This window comes from Sabethes cyaneus, chromosome 1 (genome assembly GCF_943734655.1).
Source record: "Sabethes cyaneus chromosome 1, idSabCyanKW18_F2, whole genome shotgun sequence".
In the NCBI taxonomy this organism is placed as follows: domain Eukaryota; kingdom Metazoa; phylum Arthropoda; class Insecta; order Diptera; family Culicidae; genus Sabethes; species Sabethes cyaneus.
Genome location: NC_071353.1, coordinates 165,322,151 through 165,338,085, shown reverse-complemented (window position 1 = coordinate 165,338,085; position 15,935 = coordinate 165,322,151). Strand labels below are relative to the sequence as shown.

Sequence of the window (15,935 nt, the reverse complement as noted above, 5' to 3'; positions counted from 1 at the left end):
GCAGGTCTCATAGTCAACGTCGCAAACATCAACAATCCCTCCAATTTCACAGAAGAGGTTGAGTGGCAGGTTTTTTATATCCTGGTAGCAGATAACCCTAGGTGGTGGTACTAAAACTGATATAGAAACATGAATCAGGCCAGCGGCGATTTTGGATCTTGGAAATGTTTGGCGCTCAAATCAAATCATTTTACCGACCCTAACACGAATTTTCAATTTGAACGTGAAATCCGTTCTATTCCCTGCGAGATGTGATGTATTTCAGCGGACACAACCGCAGGTCTTCGTCAATCGTTGCCTGGATCTGACATGTTTTGAGGAGAGTAGAGAACGAAATCTACAGAAAGACAGTCAACTGGAACCCGCAGGGACAACACAGAATAGGCAGATCTAGAGCCTATTGGAGGTGTAGCCTAGTCGACTATATTCTGACTGTTGATTCGAAACGCTCCTGGCGACAGATCAAGGCCATGGCGGATTACTGTCATTATTTGGGAAATCAAACATTTTGTTCTGCCGAACTAGCGGACACGGACGCGTCGCGTATTACGTCGTCAGCAAGCAACAGAACTTTTTTCTGGTTTTGGTTAAAAATTCCTGGTTTTTCCCGATTTTTCCTGGTGGAATAAAATTTCTGACCTTTTCCTGGTTTTCCTGGTTGAGTTGCCACCCACGTCAATGACGTATTACCACCATGTTTCTAGTAGTAACTTTTTTTCTTCTAGAATATTTTCTACGTTTGGCATGGGTTGCCCATCAACGCTCTTTAAAGTTGTTTATAGAAATAGGTCAATTTAAATTACCAACTTTTTTCCCATTCGTCGTTATCTTTATGTTATTTCATTCCCCAATTTTGCATGACATTTATTAGTTTTTCCACAAAAACACTAAGAAATAAAGTCGCAATATCGGATGAAACCATTATATCGTCTTCCGTAAATTTGTCACAACATATAGTGAATTGAATTAGATATATTTACGTCCAACACTCCAACCGACAGGGACGTTTCAAAGCAATTCAGTACGAGTACAGGTGAAGCCTCAGTTGAGCACCAAACGCAAAACTCAATAACAACTCGACTGTTGACATCAACACTGTTGATGATCGGAACTGATCAACAAAGTTGTACCTACAACAAGAGACAATGCCAGTCAGTTTAACACACACACACACACATCACACACCGACGGCACAGATGCTAAAAATCCAAGTAGACAACAAACAACTCAACTCGCAAATTTCCCCTCTTTGATTGAGGTTCATTTTTCCCTGCTCGCTTTGATACTCGCATTATCATTCCGTTTTCCCCTCTTCTCATTCCCATACATTGAACAACTAGAGATAAAACTCGAAACCAGAGCTAATTTTCTCTGTTTCATAAAAGTGTGCACACAATCATTCACTCGCTCACGGAGGAGAAAACTCCCGTGTGTGTGAAACTTTGCATGTGTGTAGGTATGCTTAGAATGAGAGTGAAAGAGCGTAACCCACTCACTGGTGGTGGTTGGTGGTACAACCAGAGCATCGCGGTTCGTGAATGGAAAACGTTTTCGTCCCGTTGTTCATCATCACATCATACACAGTACACACCACACAGCTTATGAGGCTGAAAGTTGCAATCTTGCTGTGCTCGTCCGGCTTGGGTGATTGCTTGCTTGCTTACTTACTTATTGCCACCAGTCTTCTGTCCGTCTGACACAGACAAGGCAGGTTGCTTGCGCTCGGCATTCGCAGTCGCACTGATCTGTGGAGGAGGTCTGAGCTCTGAGACTGAGCCTCTGCAGTGTAAATGTCTCTTTGTTGTTACCTTACGAGTAAGATTTAGTAGCTGTAGAAGCAGATCGTCCACTTGAACCGTTTGTGTATGTTGTTTGGTAAACAACGTTGAAGAACGTACAATCGAATATCAGGCTTAACTATTTTGCTAAGTTGTTTTTCTTGGTTTTGGTTTCTGAAGGACCTGTTACTTTAACTGTGTGTTTTTATTACATTGGCTGCACCACTGTAGATATAACTTATCATAACTTTTAGTTAAAAACAAAATTTAGCGGTCTATGCTTCAAGAAGTTTTTATTTTCCAATCCGAGACAAATGCTTTAATGTTCCAATCAGAAACACCGGCACTTTGACTCAGTGCTTAACAAATTACGAAAACGTTTTTAAAGCGCGAAATGCTATATAAACAAATAATTTTGCAGAAGGTGTGAATGGTAAATTTATAAAATAGATGTTTGGTGAGAAAAAAATGTGAGTTTTTGACCAGGGTCTTTAAGAATAAGTTGAAATTAACGACTACGTTTGTTAAGCAATTGGTAAAAACTACACATATTTTAGATTTATTTTTATTATCATGTCTCCTTTTTTCTTTGTTTTATGATAATTATGTCGTCATTTATTTACGAGATGAAAGATTACGGTCTTAAAAAATAGCCTTGGGGAACGCTCCGGGACGCAACTTGAAATGAGTTCGACGATGCTTGTGTTGAATTTCGATGATGTGGGTTACGCTGATGCTGCTTTTAACGCGGTTGGTTTTTAACGCGAAAATTTTATATTTCCGCTATTTTCGAAATTTACGCGGACGTGCTCTATGAGTCTATATTTACGCGTAGCTTTTTGAAACTTACGAGATTTTTCACGCAAATTTTGGATTTATTATTTATTTTTTTCTCATATTAATATTGCCAATCTTCTGTCTATTTTTAGTTTGTCCCCTTTTGGTCTTTGTAAGTCACTTTGTATCTTTTCGTTAACTTTATGTTTCCTGTTTTTCTTTCTGTATTTCTGCCTTTTCTCAATGTCTTTCCAACCTATTTTACTTTTTTCAACGCACCTCTTCACTTTAAATATAAATGTACTTTTTATTTGTTCGATCATTTTCCACTTTTTAAAACAATTTTTTATTTTTGTAACCTGCAGTGCAAGAAACGACTGATTTAACAGGGAATGCCAACAAGCGATGAAGAGGGAAAAAAGCTTCGAAAAAAATATTTACGCTATTGCCAAGAAGAGGTTTAGCCCACCATCGATGAGCGAGGAATAAGTTTACCACGATCGTGAGAAGCAAAGAGCGAACGCCAGAATGAGGACAGAGAGACAGAGAAGGTGAACCAATCTCGAAACATACCAAAGCATGATATGTGTTGGGACGAGCATGGAAACCTGGTCACAAACGAGAGCGATAGCAAGGTAATTCGTATGAGTATGTATGAGCTGGGCCTTATGGGGGCCGTGCTACTACTGATCAAATGTCGGAAGTACTACATGCCCATACATCACATTTTCGTGGATTTCAAAACAGCATACGATACAGTCGAGCGCGCACAGCTATGGCAGATAATGCACGAGAACGGTTCTCCGGACAAATTGACTCTGGCTGATCACGGCTAGCCTGGAGCGTGTGATACGTTACGTGCGCATTTTGGGAGCACTCTCGAGTCCTTTCGAATCGCACAGAGAACTGCAGCAAGGGGACAGACTCTCCCGATTGTTATTCAACATAGCTATCCGGCAAGCAGGCATCGGAAGGAGGGGAACGATCTTCAGAAAAAATAGTCAAATTCTAGCCTTCGCAGACGACCTCCACATCCTTGTGAGACGGTAAAGGCAATCTATGCCAGACTAAAAAAACGGAGGCTAGGAGGATTGGGCCACAAATCCATAAGCCGAAAGCCAAATATATGGTAGGAAGAGGCTCCAGAGGAAGCAATGTTCGCCTTCAACGGACTATACTATTGACGGCGATGAACTGGAAGTGGTTGATGAGTTCGTATATTTGGGATCTCTGGCCACCGCCGACAATAATACGAGTAAGGACACTCAACGACATATTCAAACTGGAAATTGAGGCTACTTTTCCTTCCGCAAGACGCTCCTATCAAGGAGCATTCGCCACCGCTTAAAGCTGACGATGTACAAAATGCAAATCAGACCGATAGTCCTTTACGGACTTGAGACTGCAACTTTGCTTACGGAAGACATACGTCCACTTGGCGTATTTGAACGAAAGGTGTTGCGGACTATTTTCTGGAAGATTACAAACGGATAGCGGAGTAACGCGTTGGCCGGCCATGTCGCAAGAATGCCGGACGCCGGTGCAGTGAAATCCGTTCTCTTCAAGAACCCCACCAGCACCAGGAATATAACACTCCATACACTCATTTCCATGTTACTTCGGGTGTAGATCTAACAGACAATTCTCGGATAATTTTTCAAATAGACCTTCGTGACAATGAGATTCTCTTCGTGTCTCCTCTCTTCCGCTGTTCCCGGCCTGCAAATTTTCAAAACTTTTAACTATTTAGTGACTCCGGCAACCGATTAATGCAAATCTAATGTGTTAAAGTGCATTAGTATCGCCGTAAAATATGGAAGAGAGGAGCAGCAGACCTAATCATGTAACACTGTATTGGCAGCAGCAGCAGCCGCAGCAGTGCTGGTAGTTACCAAGGTAACATTGATAACTTACCAGTGGTAAGCAGACAGTACGCCAGACTTCAGATCAAAGCAAGCTAGTCGTTTTCTTAAGGTTTCATGCTGTTTGTGTTTGTTCAAGCTGCTGATAAAGTAGGTATTGTCTTCACCAGCCGACTTGCGACAAACACATATTTTATTGTGTACCTGCAACACCAAAACAAGCGCTTGTGTGAGCGAGTGTGTATCAAAATATGTTCTCACCGAAAGTTATCCTGCTCATACCAGTGAGGCAACATTTGTTTGTCTCTTGATTCAGTTGATGTGATATATTCTGGTTGCTACGATTGATACTTCGGACTACGCCATGAAAGCAAAATAAGTTCTCTGCAGCTAATCAGCCAATAGTAGTGTTTTAATCAACCTCAAAACAATATAAAATACTTAAATCTAAGACGGAATCAATCCAGCGAACTTTTAAGGATGAGTTGCGAGTGACTAAAAAGCTATTTTATGAAGCCATTATCAGCATGATTGCTAATTCATAGAGGTGAGGAATCTGCAAAGAAACCTGAACCAGAAATCGCAAAGAATTCCGGTGTCAATCGAAAGGTCCAGCCATACATATAAAATATGTCTTATGCTGGAGGATGCTGAAGCCGTTATGCTTGTTGGAGCAGACTTCGGGAGGCTGATTTTGCTTCCGATCACGCTCCCTGAAGAGCATACTTACTGACTTACTTCTGAGGTTAGTGACAGGGTGATACTGCGGGGGGCATAAGGTGAGTGGCACTTTTCATCTGCTTGATGCCTGATGACGATTCGGAAATGTATCAACGATCGCGAAGCTCTAGATTGAATTTTGTCGGAAGCCATGAATCGGAGAAAAAAGAGCGAAATATTAATGAAGCATTTACAAATCCCACTGTAAAGCGTGCTGAATCTGAATGCTTTCCGGTTTAAATCTTGTGTATATTTTACATTTTGTTATACACAGGAATGGCCAGAGATTGTTGCGGCCCGCGGCATTCATGAGCGATCTGATTTGGCCCGCACCTAGGGCTGGGCACCACTGAGACCATTTTAAGACATGTTCTTCAACAATTCTTTTTGTCACTTTTACTTTAGGGGGTTTCGATTACAGTCAGTCCACAATCACGGGTCGCACACAATTGTGGGCCATTATAGCTTTAGCTGCTAATATCGATCTAGAACTTCACTGCACTGCTCGCTCAACAGAAATAGGACAACGACTGAAGATTATGGACAAGCTGTGGATCCATTAACTTTAGACGAGGTTATAAAAGCAGCGAAATAGCTTAAAAATGGCAAGCAGCTGGAAAGGATGACATCCCTGCTGAGCTTTTGACAGCCGGGAGCAAACTTTTGGAAGAACGGGCGCAATCCATCAGGTTATACTAAAAGGTATAGACTGAGGAGGAAATTCCTACGGACTGGTTAGAAGGTCTCATGTTCCCTATTTACAAAAAAGGCCATTGACTTGAATGCAATAATCACCGAGGCATTAATTTCCTCAATTATGCATGCAAACTTCTCTCCCGTATCCTGTTTCTCAGACTGATTCCGTTGCAGGAAATCTTTGCTGGCGAATACCAGTGCGGTATTCAAGAGAGCCGCTCCAAGACGGACCAAATGTTCACCTTGCGACAAATCCTCGTTAAATTCCGGGAATTCAACTTGCAGACTCACCATTTGTTTATAGCCTTTAAGACGGCGTACGGTTCAGTTAAACGTAATGAGCTGTGACAAATTATGCTCGAACATGGTTTTCCAACAAAACTGATAAGGCTGAAATGTTCTATTATTAATGGTTCCAATCAATCATTAGGATAGCGGGTGAAACATCGGACTCATTTGTGACGTTAGATGGTTTGAAGCAAGATGACAGGCTACAGCAGCAGAGGAAACCACGGCCTGGAGCTGATTAATGATGATGATGCTTCTAGCGTTTGCGGACGACATCGGTTTTTTCCGTGTTAACCGTAGAGCTGTGGAAACAGCGAATACGAGTCTTGAAGTGGAAGCTGCGCGAATGGGGCTTTTCATAAATTCTTCTAAAACAAAGTATATGCTGGCCCGTGGGTGTTGGAACTGCGGTGGTGATAGTTGGAGATACTTTTGAAGTGATCGACGAATTTGTTTACCTTGGTACGTTAATGGTAACAGGGCCTTTTACGGATTACGTAGCCAGCTGAAGTCCCGTAGGCTGCAACTCCGTACAAAACTCGCGCCCTATAAGACGCAAATTCTCCCGGTGGTACTCTACGGCCACAAACCGTGGAAATTGAAATAAAGCGGCCAACGAGCTCTTGTCGTTTTTGATCATTTTCGCGATCACTTCTTGGCGGCATATCAGACAAAAGAGTGTGGCGCAGGCGCATGAATCATGAAATCTACCAAGTAAACCAAGATGCGGATATTGTGAAGCGACTAAACCACGGCAGGCTAGAATGGGCTGGTCACGTAGCAAGGATGTTGGATGAGAGACCAACGAAAACAGACCACGTACCCGTTGGATGAGCGCTGTTGACGTAGCTACTAGAGCAACGGGTGTTAGGGGCTACTGGAGAGCGGCAGCCCAAGACTGAGAAATGTGGAGACGGCTCCTGAATTCGGCATGGATTCGATAAGTGGCTTGTCGCCAAAAAAGTCAAGTAAGTAAAGGATGAAGGAGGTGTTATTGGACAAGATGTATTGAAGATGACAGAGTTTTAAAAATTAATTCGTGGTCCGGTTATAAGCAAATGATGGAGTAGCCGCAACTCACTCAGAAAAAATTGAAAATTAATTTAGTTCCGCCTGACTCAACCTCGGTTCTGTAAACGGCAGACATAGACATGAATCCTCCGTTTAAGGGGCAATTCTAGACATGCTTTGGTACCAAGGCTTGAAAGTTTTTACTGTATCATGCTATTCAAGGTATCGGACCGACTTCATTGATGAACATATCCATATGAATTTAATACACCAGCGCAATTTTGTTCTGATTTTTCAAGATACGCAACATGCAAAAAACAATCTTGCACGAATTGTTGCTTTTTCAATTACATTTGTAGTTTCAATTCAGAACACCAAATATGCGTACCGGAATTAACGAGGAGAAAAGTTTAATAACACTTTCAGGTGAACGAAAAAGGGATTTTAGAAAGGCTTGTTGCATAATCTAATTATCCTTTTTCAAACAATATCATTCTGTTCTGTTACCTAAACGTTTAGGACAGCGGTTCCCAAATGGGGGTTCGCCCAAACTTCAGTTCGCTGCAGAATAGTATGGGGAAATTCGCCAGTGGGTTCGCGAACCGAAAAAGGTCGGGAACCGCTCGTTTAGGATATTCACAATGTACCATGCGCCTCCATTAAGTCAAATGCCCACACAAATTTCAAGTTAAGTTTTCTCAAAAAAAGTTCCATAGGCTATACCTATACGAGCAGTGCAGTGAAGTTCTAGATCAACAGCACTACACTTTGGTGTGTTTGGTTAAGCTCTAAGCCTGTGACCGATAGTGATGTTTCCTTGTTAGCAAAAAATGATCTATGGGGGACTTTTATAAAATGTTCTGAGTTTTCATAATACTGAAAAATTTAAAAATTAAGGGTATGAAATGGGGAAGGCAAATGAGGAGCGTCCAATATAGCTCTAGCTATCCCAAGCCCCTACCTAGCGCCTCCACGTGGCCATACCCGGTAATGCTCTATTGAGTAGCCAAGCTAGGAGGTGCGATACTGTGTGGTTCCCGGCTGCCTGATTTCATAATCAAGGTTTTGGGCAGACGGTGGAGCCACACGATCTGGTTAATAGTGAAAACTTTGGCCAATACGAGTGTTAATACTGCACATGGATATTGGATACCAGAAGAAAAATTAAATTAATTATTAGAAGCACTTATGGAAACTAAAAGGACGCAACTCTATTCCATTCGAAGGACTGCTGGTGAGATTGTTCTATTTTTACCCATATATACAACATTTCATAAATAAACTAGAATCGGGGAGAGGGAGGGACCATCAGAGCACTTGTTTGAAGCGGTGGGCCTAGGGAGAGCGCAACAGTCAACTTTCTAGGGTTAATCTTGGCCCGATTAACAACACATCGTGGATGATGAGCGGACTCTTCTCCCCACCTGCTGGAGTCATTAAGCTGGCATTAAGACGGTTTATTCAACGATTGACTCAGGCGACTTAGCCCTTGGAAGGAGATTCTCTAAATCCCTGGTACGTGTGAGTGATGTTGCTTATCGATCAATTCCCTTCTGGCGCTTCATACAAGAGTTGGCAAGCATGACGAATCGTTGAAAATGTTCAACTCTTTTTGACATGATAGGCTCATTGCTATGAACGGATGTTCTGCTAAGGCAGGTGGTAGTACCATATATTCATATTCATACTGAAAAATTTAAAAATTAATTTTTACGCTTAAAAACCGCATTTTAAAAATTAAAAATCGTTTTCCCAAAAAACGCTTTCTCAGAAATTGATGAATTTTTTTCTAAAGATAGATAATTATGTGGCCTACAAATCTTCCACACATCGCAAAATGGTCTAATTGAAGAGAAATTTTCCTAGCAAAAACTTTTTCATATACACACTGAAAAAAAGTTGTAAACAGCTAAAAGTTTTGGTCAGAAAAAACTTTTTTCTCTTAACTATGACCATCTTGCAATGTATGGAAGATTTGTAGGCCATATAATAGGCTGAAACAAATTTGAAAAAAAAGTTTGTCCCCCCCCACCTTCAAAAATTTTCAAAATTTCAAGAGGCAAAAAAATAAAGTGTATATTGAGGGACTTTAACGAAGGTACAGAAAAACGTAGTTTGAACGCAGAACTATTTATTACGTCTAAACTCAATGTGTAATGTTGGAATGAACTGTTAGGAAAAAATAACAACTCTCGGTTTCTATGTGAAACGGTTACATCTATATGTTAGGCGATTGCTACTAAGTTAACACCCCCTCTCAATCGACCAATCCAATTTGAGAACAAATTTCAGTTAATCGTTTTTGATCTAACGGCTTTGTAAACATATCCGCCAACTGATGATGTGTTGTTACATGCTCAATCTTCAATCGTCCATTTGCAATATGGTCACGCAGGAAATGGTGCCTTATGTCAATATGTTTCGAACGTTTGGATTCAAAATTACGCGCCATGCCGATACATCCTTGGTTATCTTCATAAATAACGAATGCCTCTTACTCTCGCTTTAGTTTTAGATCTTCAAGAATGCCAGCGATCCAAATTCCTTCTGATACAGCTGCGCTTAATGCCACATATTCTGCTTCGCTTGACGATGTAGCTACCGTTGTCTGCTATTTACTCGACCAAGAAACCAAGTTTCCAAATACCTTAAAGATATAGCCGCTTACTGACTTGCGATCTATGGTATCCGATGCCCAGTCAGCGTCTGCATATCCGGTTAATGGTTCTGCTTCATTATGCCGCTTAAATTCCAAATATCTGGCTTTTGTTCCTTTTAAATATCGTACGACCCTTTTTAATAACTGCCAGTGAAACGTAAGAGGATTTTGCTGAAATCTTCCTAGGAAACCAACCGGGTAACATAAATCTGGTCTGGTACATAGCATGATATACATTATTGTCCCTAGTAGTTCACGATAGGGTTCACTGGTGGAATCTCCATTAGTAGCTTGTAATATCTTTTTCTCCATAGGGGTTTTTACTGGATTGCATTCAGTCATTCGGAATTGTTTCAATAACTTTTCAACGCTCCTTTCTTGTGACAAATGCACGACTTCATTGTTGCCATAGTTTAGTTTTATTCCTAAGAAGTGACTTGCTTTTCCACAATCTGACATCGCGAAAATGGACATTAGCTTCGTCTTTAGTTTGATGATAGATGACTCTTTTCTTCCAGCAATCAATAAGTCGTCTACATATAAAACGATGTAAATTTCATCTTCTGGGCGAATTCGTGTGTATAAACAGTAATCATGCCTTGAACGTTCGAATCCCAGCTCAAGCAGCATTTTGTTGAACTTTTCGTTCCAGCACCGGGGAGACTGCTTTAAACCGTAGAGACTTTACTAATCTGCACACGGTGTTTGGCGGTGCACTAACGCCTTCTGGAATTTCCATAAAAATTTCTTCTTTTAATTCTCCATGCAGGAACGCCGTTTTAACGTCCATCTGGTGAAACCGGAAACCTTGATGAATGCCGACAGCCAGTATAATCCTTATTGTGGTCAATTTCGCTACAGGTGCAAAAATTTCTTCGAAATCTAGCCCTGGCTTTTGCAGAAAACCTTTTACAACCAGTCGGGCTTTGCATCTTGCTGGTTCACCATTTTCGTCCTCTTTCACACGGAAAACCCATTTCGACTTCAATGGTTTCACTTTATCTGGGCAGTTCAATCATCCAAACGTTGTTCCTCGCCATGGATTGAAGCTCATCCTGTACAGCTTGTTGGCACACCATCCGGTCAGGTCGATTTTTGATTTCATCATATGTCTCGGGTGCATCTAATGAAAATAGACTGCCAGAAGTTGCTCTGTATCCAGTAAAGTAGTCGAGTAACTTACCGGGTAACCTGCGCTCCCGTCCACTAGTCCTCGACAATACATCTTGTCGTTCTGTATGCAGAGGGAGCGCTGTGTTGATGTCTTCTGTCGTTGTTGGTTCACTTTCAAGAGCATTGATTTCATCTGAGTCGGTCTCAGCATCATGGAATTCACAGTCATTTTCAGGTTGAACGTCACATTCCCCCTCTTGCTCGAAAGGGAAACTTATTATCAGCGGTACGTCTTCTTTGGGGTTGCTTTTCACATTTTGCTCGTCAGCAAAGGGAAATGAGCCTTCATCAAATTTCACGTCTCTAGCGATGATTATTTTTCGTAATGTCTTGTCCCAAAGCCTATAGCCGTTTGGAGCGTAACCGATCATTACCATTTCACGACTCTTCAGCTCTAGCTTTTTCCGTTGTTGTGCCGGTATCCACGCGAAGCATTTACATCCAAATATCCGCAATTTTTCCAAATTTGGCTTTGTACCAAACCACACTTCTGCTGGAGAGACGTTACTAGGCAAAGCTGCTGTCGGACTTCTATTTAGAAGGTATACACATGCAAGTGCTGGTTCAGACCATAGACTTTTCGGTACTTTTGAATCTATGAGTACTGTGCGAATTCTTTCTATCAAGGTTCGATTAAATCTTTCCGCCACACTCTCGTCCGAAAAATACTCTCGTCCTTGATCCATCGTCATGCTTGAAATTGGTTTATTTACCATAGACGTTACTAGTGCCTCGTATTCCTTAAATCGCTCAAAAACTTCCGATTTCTTTTTCAACAGGTAGATCATTCCAAAGTGAGTGTAATCATCGATGAAGCTGACGAAATATCGGGATCCATCCCAAGCTGGAGGATCTATAGGGCCACAAACATCCGAGTGTATTCTCTCAAGTGGGCGACTTGCCCGTCTTCTGGTACCGTTAAAAGGCTCCCGACACTGCTTACCTTGTATACATGGTTCACAAATGGCAGTTTTGGGTGTCCTTTTGATTCCTTTTAATGCACCCTGATGGATCATTTTCTCCAAGCCACTCTGACTAATGTGGCCTAAACGTCGATGCCAGAGTTTTCCAGTTTCCACGTCACAGGTATTCGCACAGTGATTATCCACCAATAGTTCGATTTCATACAAATTTCCTACAAGATGACCTGTGGCCAGAATAACTCCGTCTTTCTCCAGAACTGCTCTGTCGCCTGAGAATACTACATCAATGCCCATTTTTGTCATTTTCTTCACTGACATCAAATTCTCCCTCAGTTCTGGCACGAGCAAAATATCCTTCACATTAAAGTGCACTCCTCGATTGCTTACAGCGTTTATCTCTCCTATCTCCTGGGCTACCATTGTCTGGCCTTCCTTTGCCACTTGGATTTTTATTGGCTTATCCAGTTTTCGCAGGAACGAGATCACAGACTTGTCTCCCACCAGGTGATCACTGCAGCCTGAGTCTAACTTGAAACAGATTTGTCCTTCCTTTCTCTGTTTTCGTGCATCGACATCTGCCATGAAACTTACGAAGTTTTTTACAACGAATTGGCTTCACTTCTATTTTTCTGACGGCAGTCTTTCTTGAAGTGTCCTCGTTTACCACACCCGTGACACTTTCCATTGAACCGTTGCTGCTTCTTTTGCTTGTTTCCTGCAAACGCTGCCGGTTTTTCTTCCACGTACTCTTCCTGACGGTCTGCCCGCTTAGATTCCTCTGCTAGAAGTCTCTCCTTTACTAAATCCAGTGTTAGTTCAGTCTCTGTTTTATTCTCCAAAGCGGTCACAAGGGGATCATACGATTCTGGCAGTGTTAAGAAAAGCTGCGATACCAGATCCGCCTCCACCAGAGTAGCACCAGCCGTCTTTAACTTTCTCACAAGTCCGTCGAACTCCAAGAGATGACTTCTCATATCAGCTCCATTTTTCATATGAAATCGTGCCAACTGCTTCCGAACCAGGGTCTGACTAATGACCGATTTCTTGGCGTACGTTGCTTCCAAACTTTCCCACATTAGTTTTGACGTTGTCTTCTCTCTAACGATTTCCAAGCAATCGTCAGTTAGGCAGCTTACCAACAGCGCTTTTCCTTTGCGGTCTTTTTCTATGAACCTGTTCTTCTCAGCTTCTTCCACTGGCATATTTTCAGTTAGAACTTCTGAGACTCCGGCTGCTTCCAAGAAAAGCTTGACACGGTAACTCCAGTTTTCATATTCACCTACGTTTCCACGAAACTGCTGTATTCCGTGAGCAAGGTCCTTATGCGTAGTGCCCATAACCTATTGAGGGACTTTAACGATGGTACAGAAAAACGTAGTTTGAACGCAGAACTATTTATTACGTCTAAACTCAACTGAGTGTAATGTTGGAATGAACTGTTAGGAAAAAATAAGAACTCTCGGTTTCTATGTGAAACGGTTACATCTATATGTTAGGCGATTGCTACTAAGTTAACAGTGTAATATTATTATGTTGCATTTTTTAGTGATAAGCAGTTTTTTTGCAGTTCAACCAGTTTACATCTCTAAATTACCCAATATGTGCACAGTTAAAGTAATCCGGTTGGTCTCGATCAACTTTCATTCACCAACTAAGCTTTCTGATTCCTGCTACAGATCACAGGCGACTATTGTGCCTAACCTTTTTTTTATTTTTTTTCAGTTTTTTATGAAAATTCAGAAAATTTTCTAAAAGTCACTTGTGCGTCATTTTTTTTGTAGGTGTTATAATTTTGGAAATACTGAAATATCTTTTTTTCCCGGTAAGCACTTGAAAAAGTTTTTATTTAAAAATTTTTTTTCTCTTCAGTTTGACCATTTTGCGATGTATGGAAGATTTGTAGGCCACATAATTATCTATCTTCAAAAAATATTTCATCAGTTTCTAAGATGGCGTTTTTTGGGAAATTGATTTTTAATTTTTAAAACGCTTTTCTTTTTCAGTGTAGAAATTAATTTTTAAATTTTTCAGTATTTTTTTATGAAAATTCAGAACATTTTCTAAAAGCCACCCATAGATCATTTTTTTGTAGGTCCTATAGTTTTCGAGTTAAATTTTTTATTTAAAAAAAAGAGAAAAAATGCGCCCTTTCCAAAAGTTACTCTAGACCAATTTTGGAAAAACTAAGTATGCAAAGTTGCTTATCTACATGAACTCTTTACACACACAAAGTTTCATTGAATTCTGAGAGGGTGCTGCCAACTCCATAGACGAGCGGAAAAAAGAGATTTTTTTAATCGACCAAAAACAAATGCCTTTTAAGCATTTTTACCTAAAGTTTAAGCGTGAAAACCAAATCTATTCTTGCTTTTCATATCTCCGTTAGGCCATTACAAATACAGTAATGACCCGATTTTGTCACCCCCATGATGAATTTAGGGGTGACAAAAACGGAACAGTGATAAAATCGGGTATTTTTTCAATTTCTATTTTTTTGCAGATAACTTAGAACGAACTACATATATTTCATTCTGATCACTTTTAGGACATTTCGCACTTCCATCTACCTCTCTGTGGACATTTGTCACCTGTTCACAGCAGTCCCTCAGGTATGAAAACACGCGTTTTTTAATTGCGCCGAAATGGTTGATTATAGTGGTTTACTATGTTCATAGAAATTTCATAGCGTAAAAAGCTCTTTCTTTTAATATGAACGATTCTTTGATTAACCCCCCTAAAAGTAAGATAGAAAATTTATTTTTCAAGCAGTAAGAGATAGAGCAAAACAATGTTCTACAAAATTTTTGAGATGATTATAAAGAACTTTGTCAAAGAAAGTGACCTTCTAGCTATTATAGTTGTGGAGATAAGAAACAACTTTTGTGAAAACTCCACGATAATCAACACAGTTCTTTTCACAGTGTTTTAACACATTTGACATGTTTCAAAATGATTTTCAAACTAAGCTTTTGATAAATCAAAAACGTGACAAAATCGGGTCAAAAACGTGATAAAATCGGGGAGTGACAAAATCGGGTTACCACTGTATTTTAAAAAATTTTTGTCCCTCCGGTGTTGGGCCACTGAAGAGGGGGGCGAAAAAAAAACAAAATTTTTTTAATCGTGCAAAAAAAATATGAATTTTAGGCATTTTTATTTAAAATTTAAACGTGAAAACTAAATCTATTCTTGCTTTTAATATATAGGTTGTTATTTTCTATGCAAAAATCTACGCAATTTCGGTTGCAGTGACTTTTTTGCTTTTGCTCCTTTTTTCCTTCAATTTAAAACTTCAAACTGCGAGTTTCTTTTAAGTTCTGGCATATCGGTTTCTTCCCCAAATGGGTGGGTCCCAAAATTTTGCATGAAATTTGCATGAAATTTTTACGGAAAATCAAGTTTTGATCTCATTTGATTGCGTTATGATATCTGATGGCCAAAATGCAGGTTTTAAAATTTTCTGTAACAACACCAAAAATTGTAAATTTTTGGAAAATTGAAAAATTTAAAGCTGTTTGTTGTCTTATCCAATATTTTTGTTTTATTTTGAAACATTTTTTCAGTTAAAATAATTTTCATAAACTTCGCTTTTTCAGAACTTGTTCAAAATTTAACTGTTTTATTGCATGTTCACGCCGTTTATAAGTCTTTTAGCACATTTGCGTGCCTCCTCACGAGGGATTATCTCCGTTCTAATTGAATTGTTTTTACGTCCCTGTTTGAACCTCAAACCATTTTAGTGCAAGTATTGCAAGGGTTGTAAAACCTTTTAATACTTGTTTGTGTTTAATTTTCAAACAACTTTGTAACTTTTTCAGTGTTTTCTATCTCTTTAAGTATCAAGAACACGGCAGACTTTAGCCAGTGTCGAAAAACATGTTAACCAACAAGCAAAATCAGCCACAGTCTGAGCCGTTCAATGACACCAGCAGCAGCAGCAAACACAAAAATTCACAACCCAAAGAACGCGACTGCAACTTTCTCCAAGACATTCTCACGTACTCACTCGCTCACTCACTCTCTTCGCTTCCCAAAAAACCAAAACAGG

General features: G+C 40.2%; 1 protein-coding gene across 1 annotated transcript in view; it reads right to left on the bottom strand.

Moving 5' to 3' along the window:
• Positions 1–15,935, bottom strand: part of LOC128732749 (CREB-binding protein) — a 71,502-nt gene that overhangs the window by 53,908 nt on the left and 1,659 nt on the right. The window lies entirely within an intron of this gene.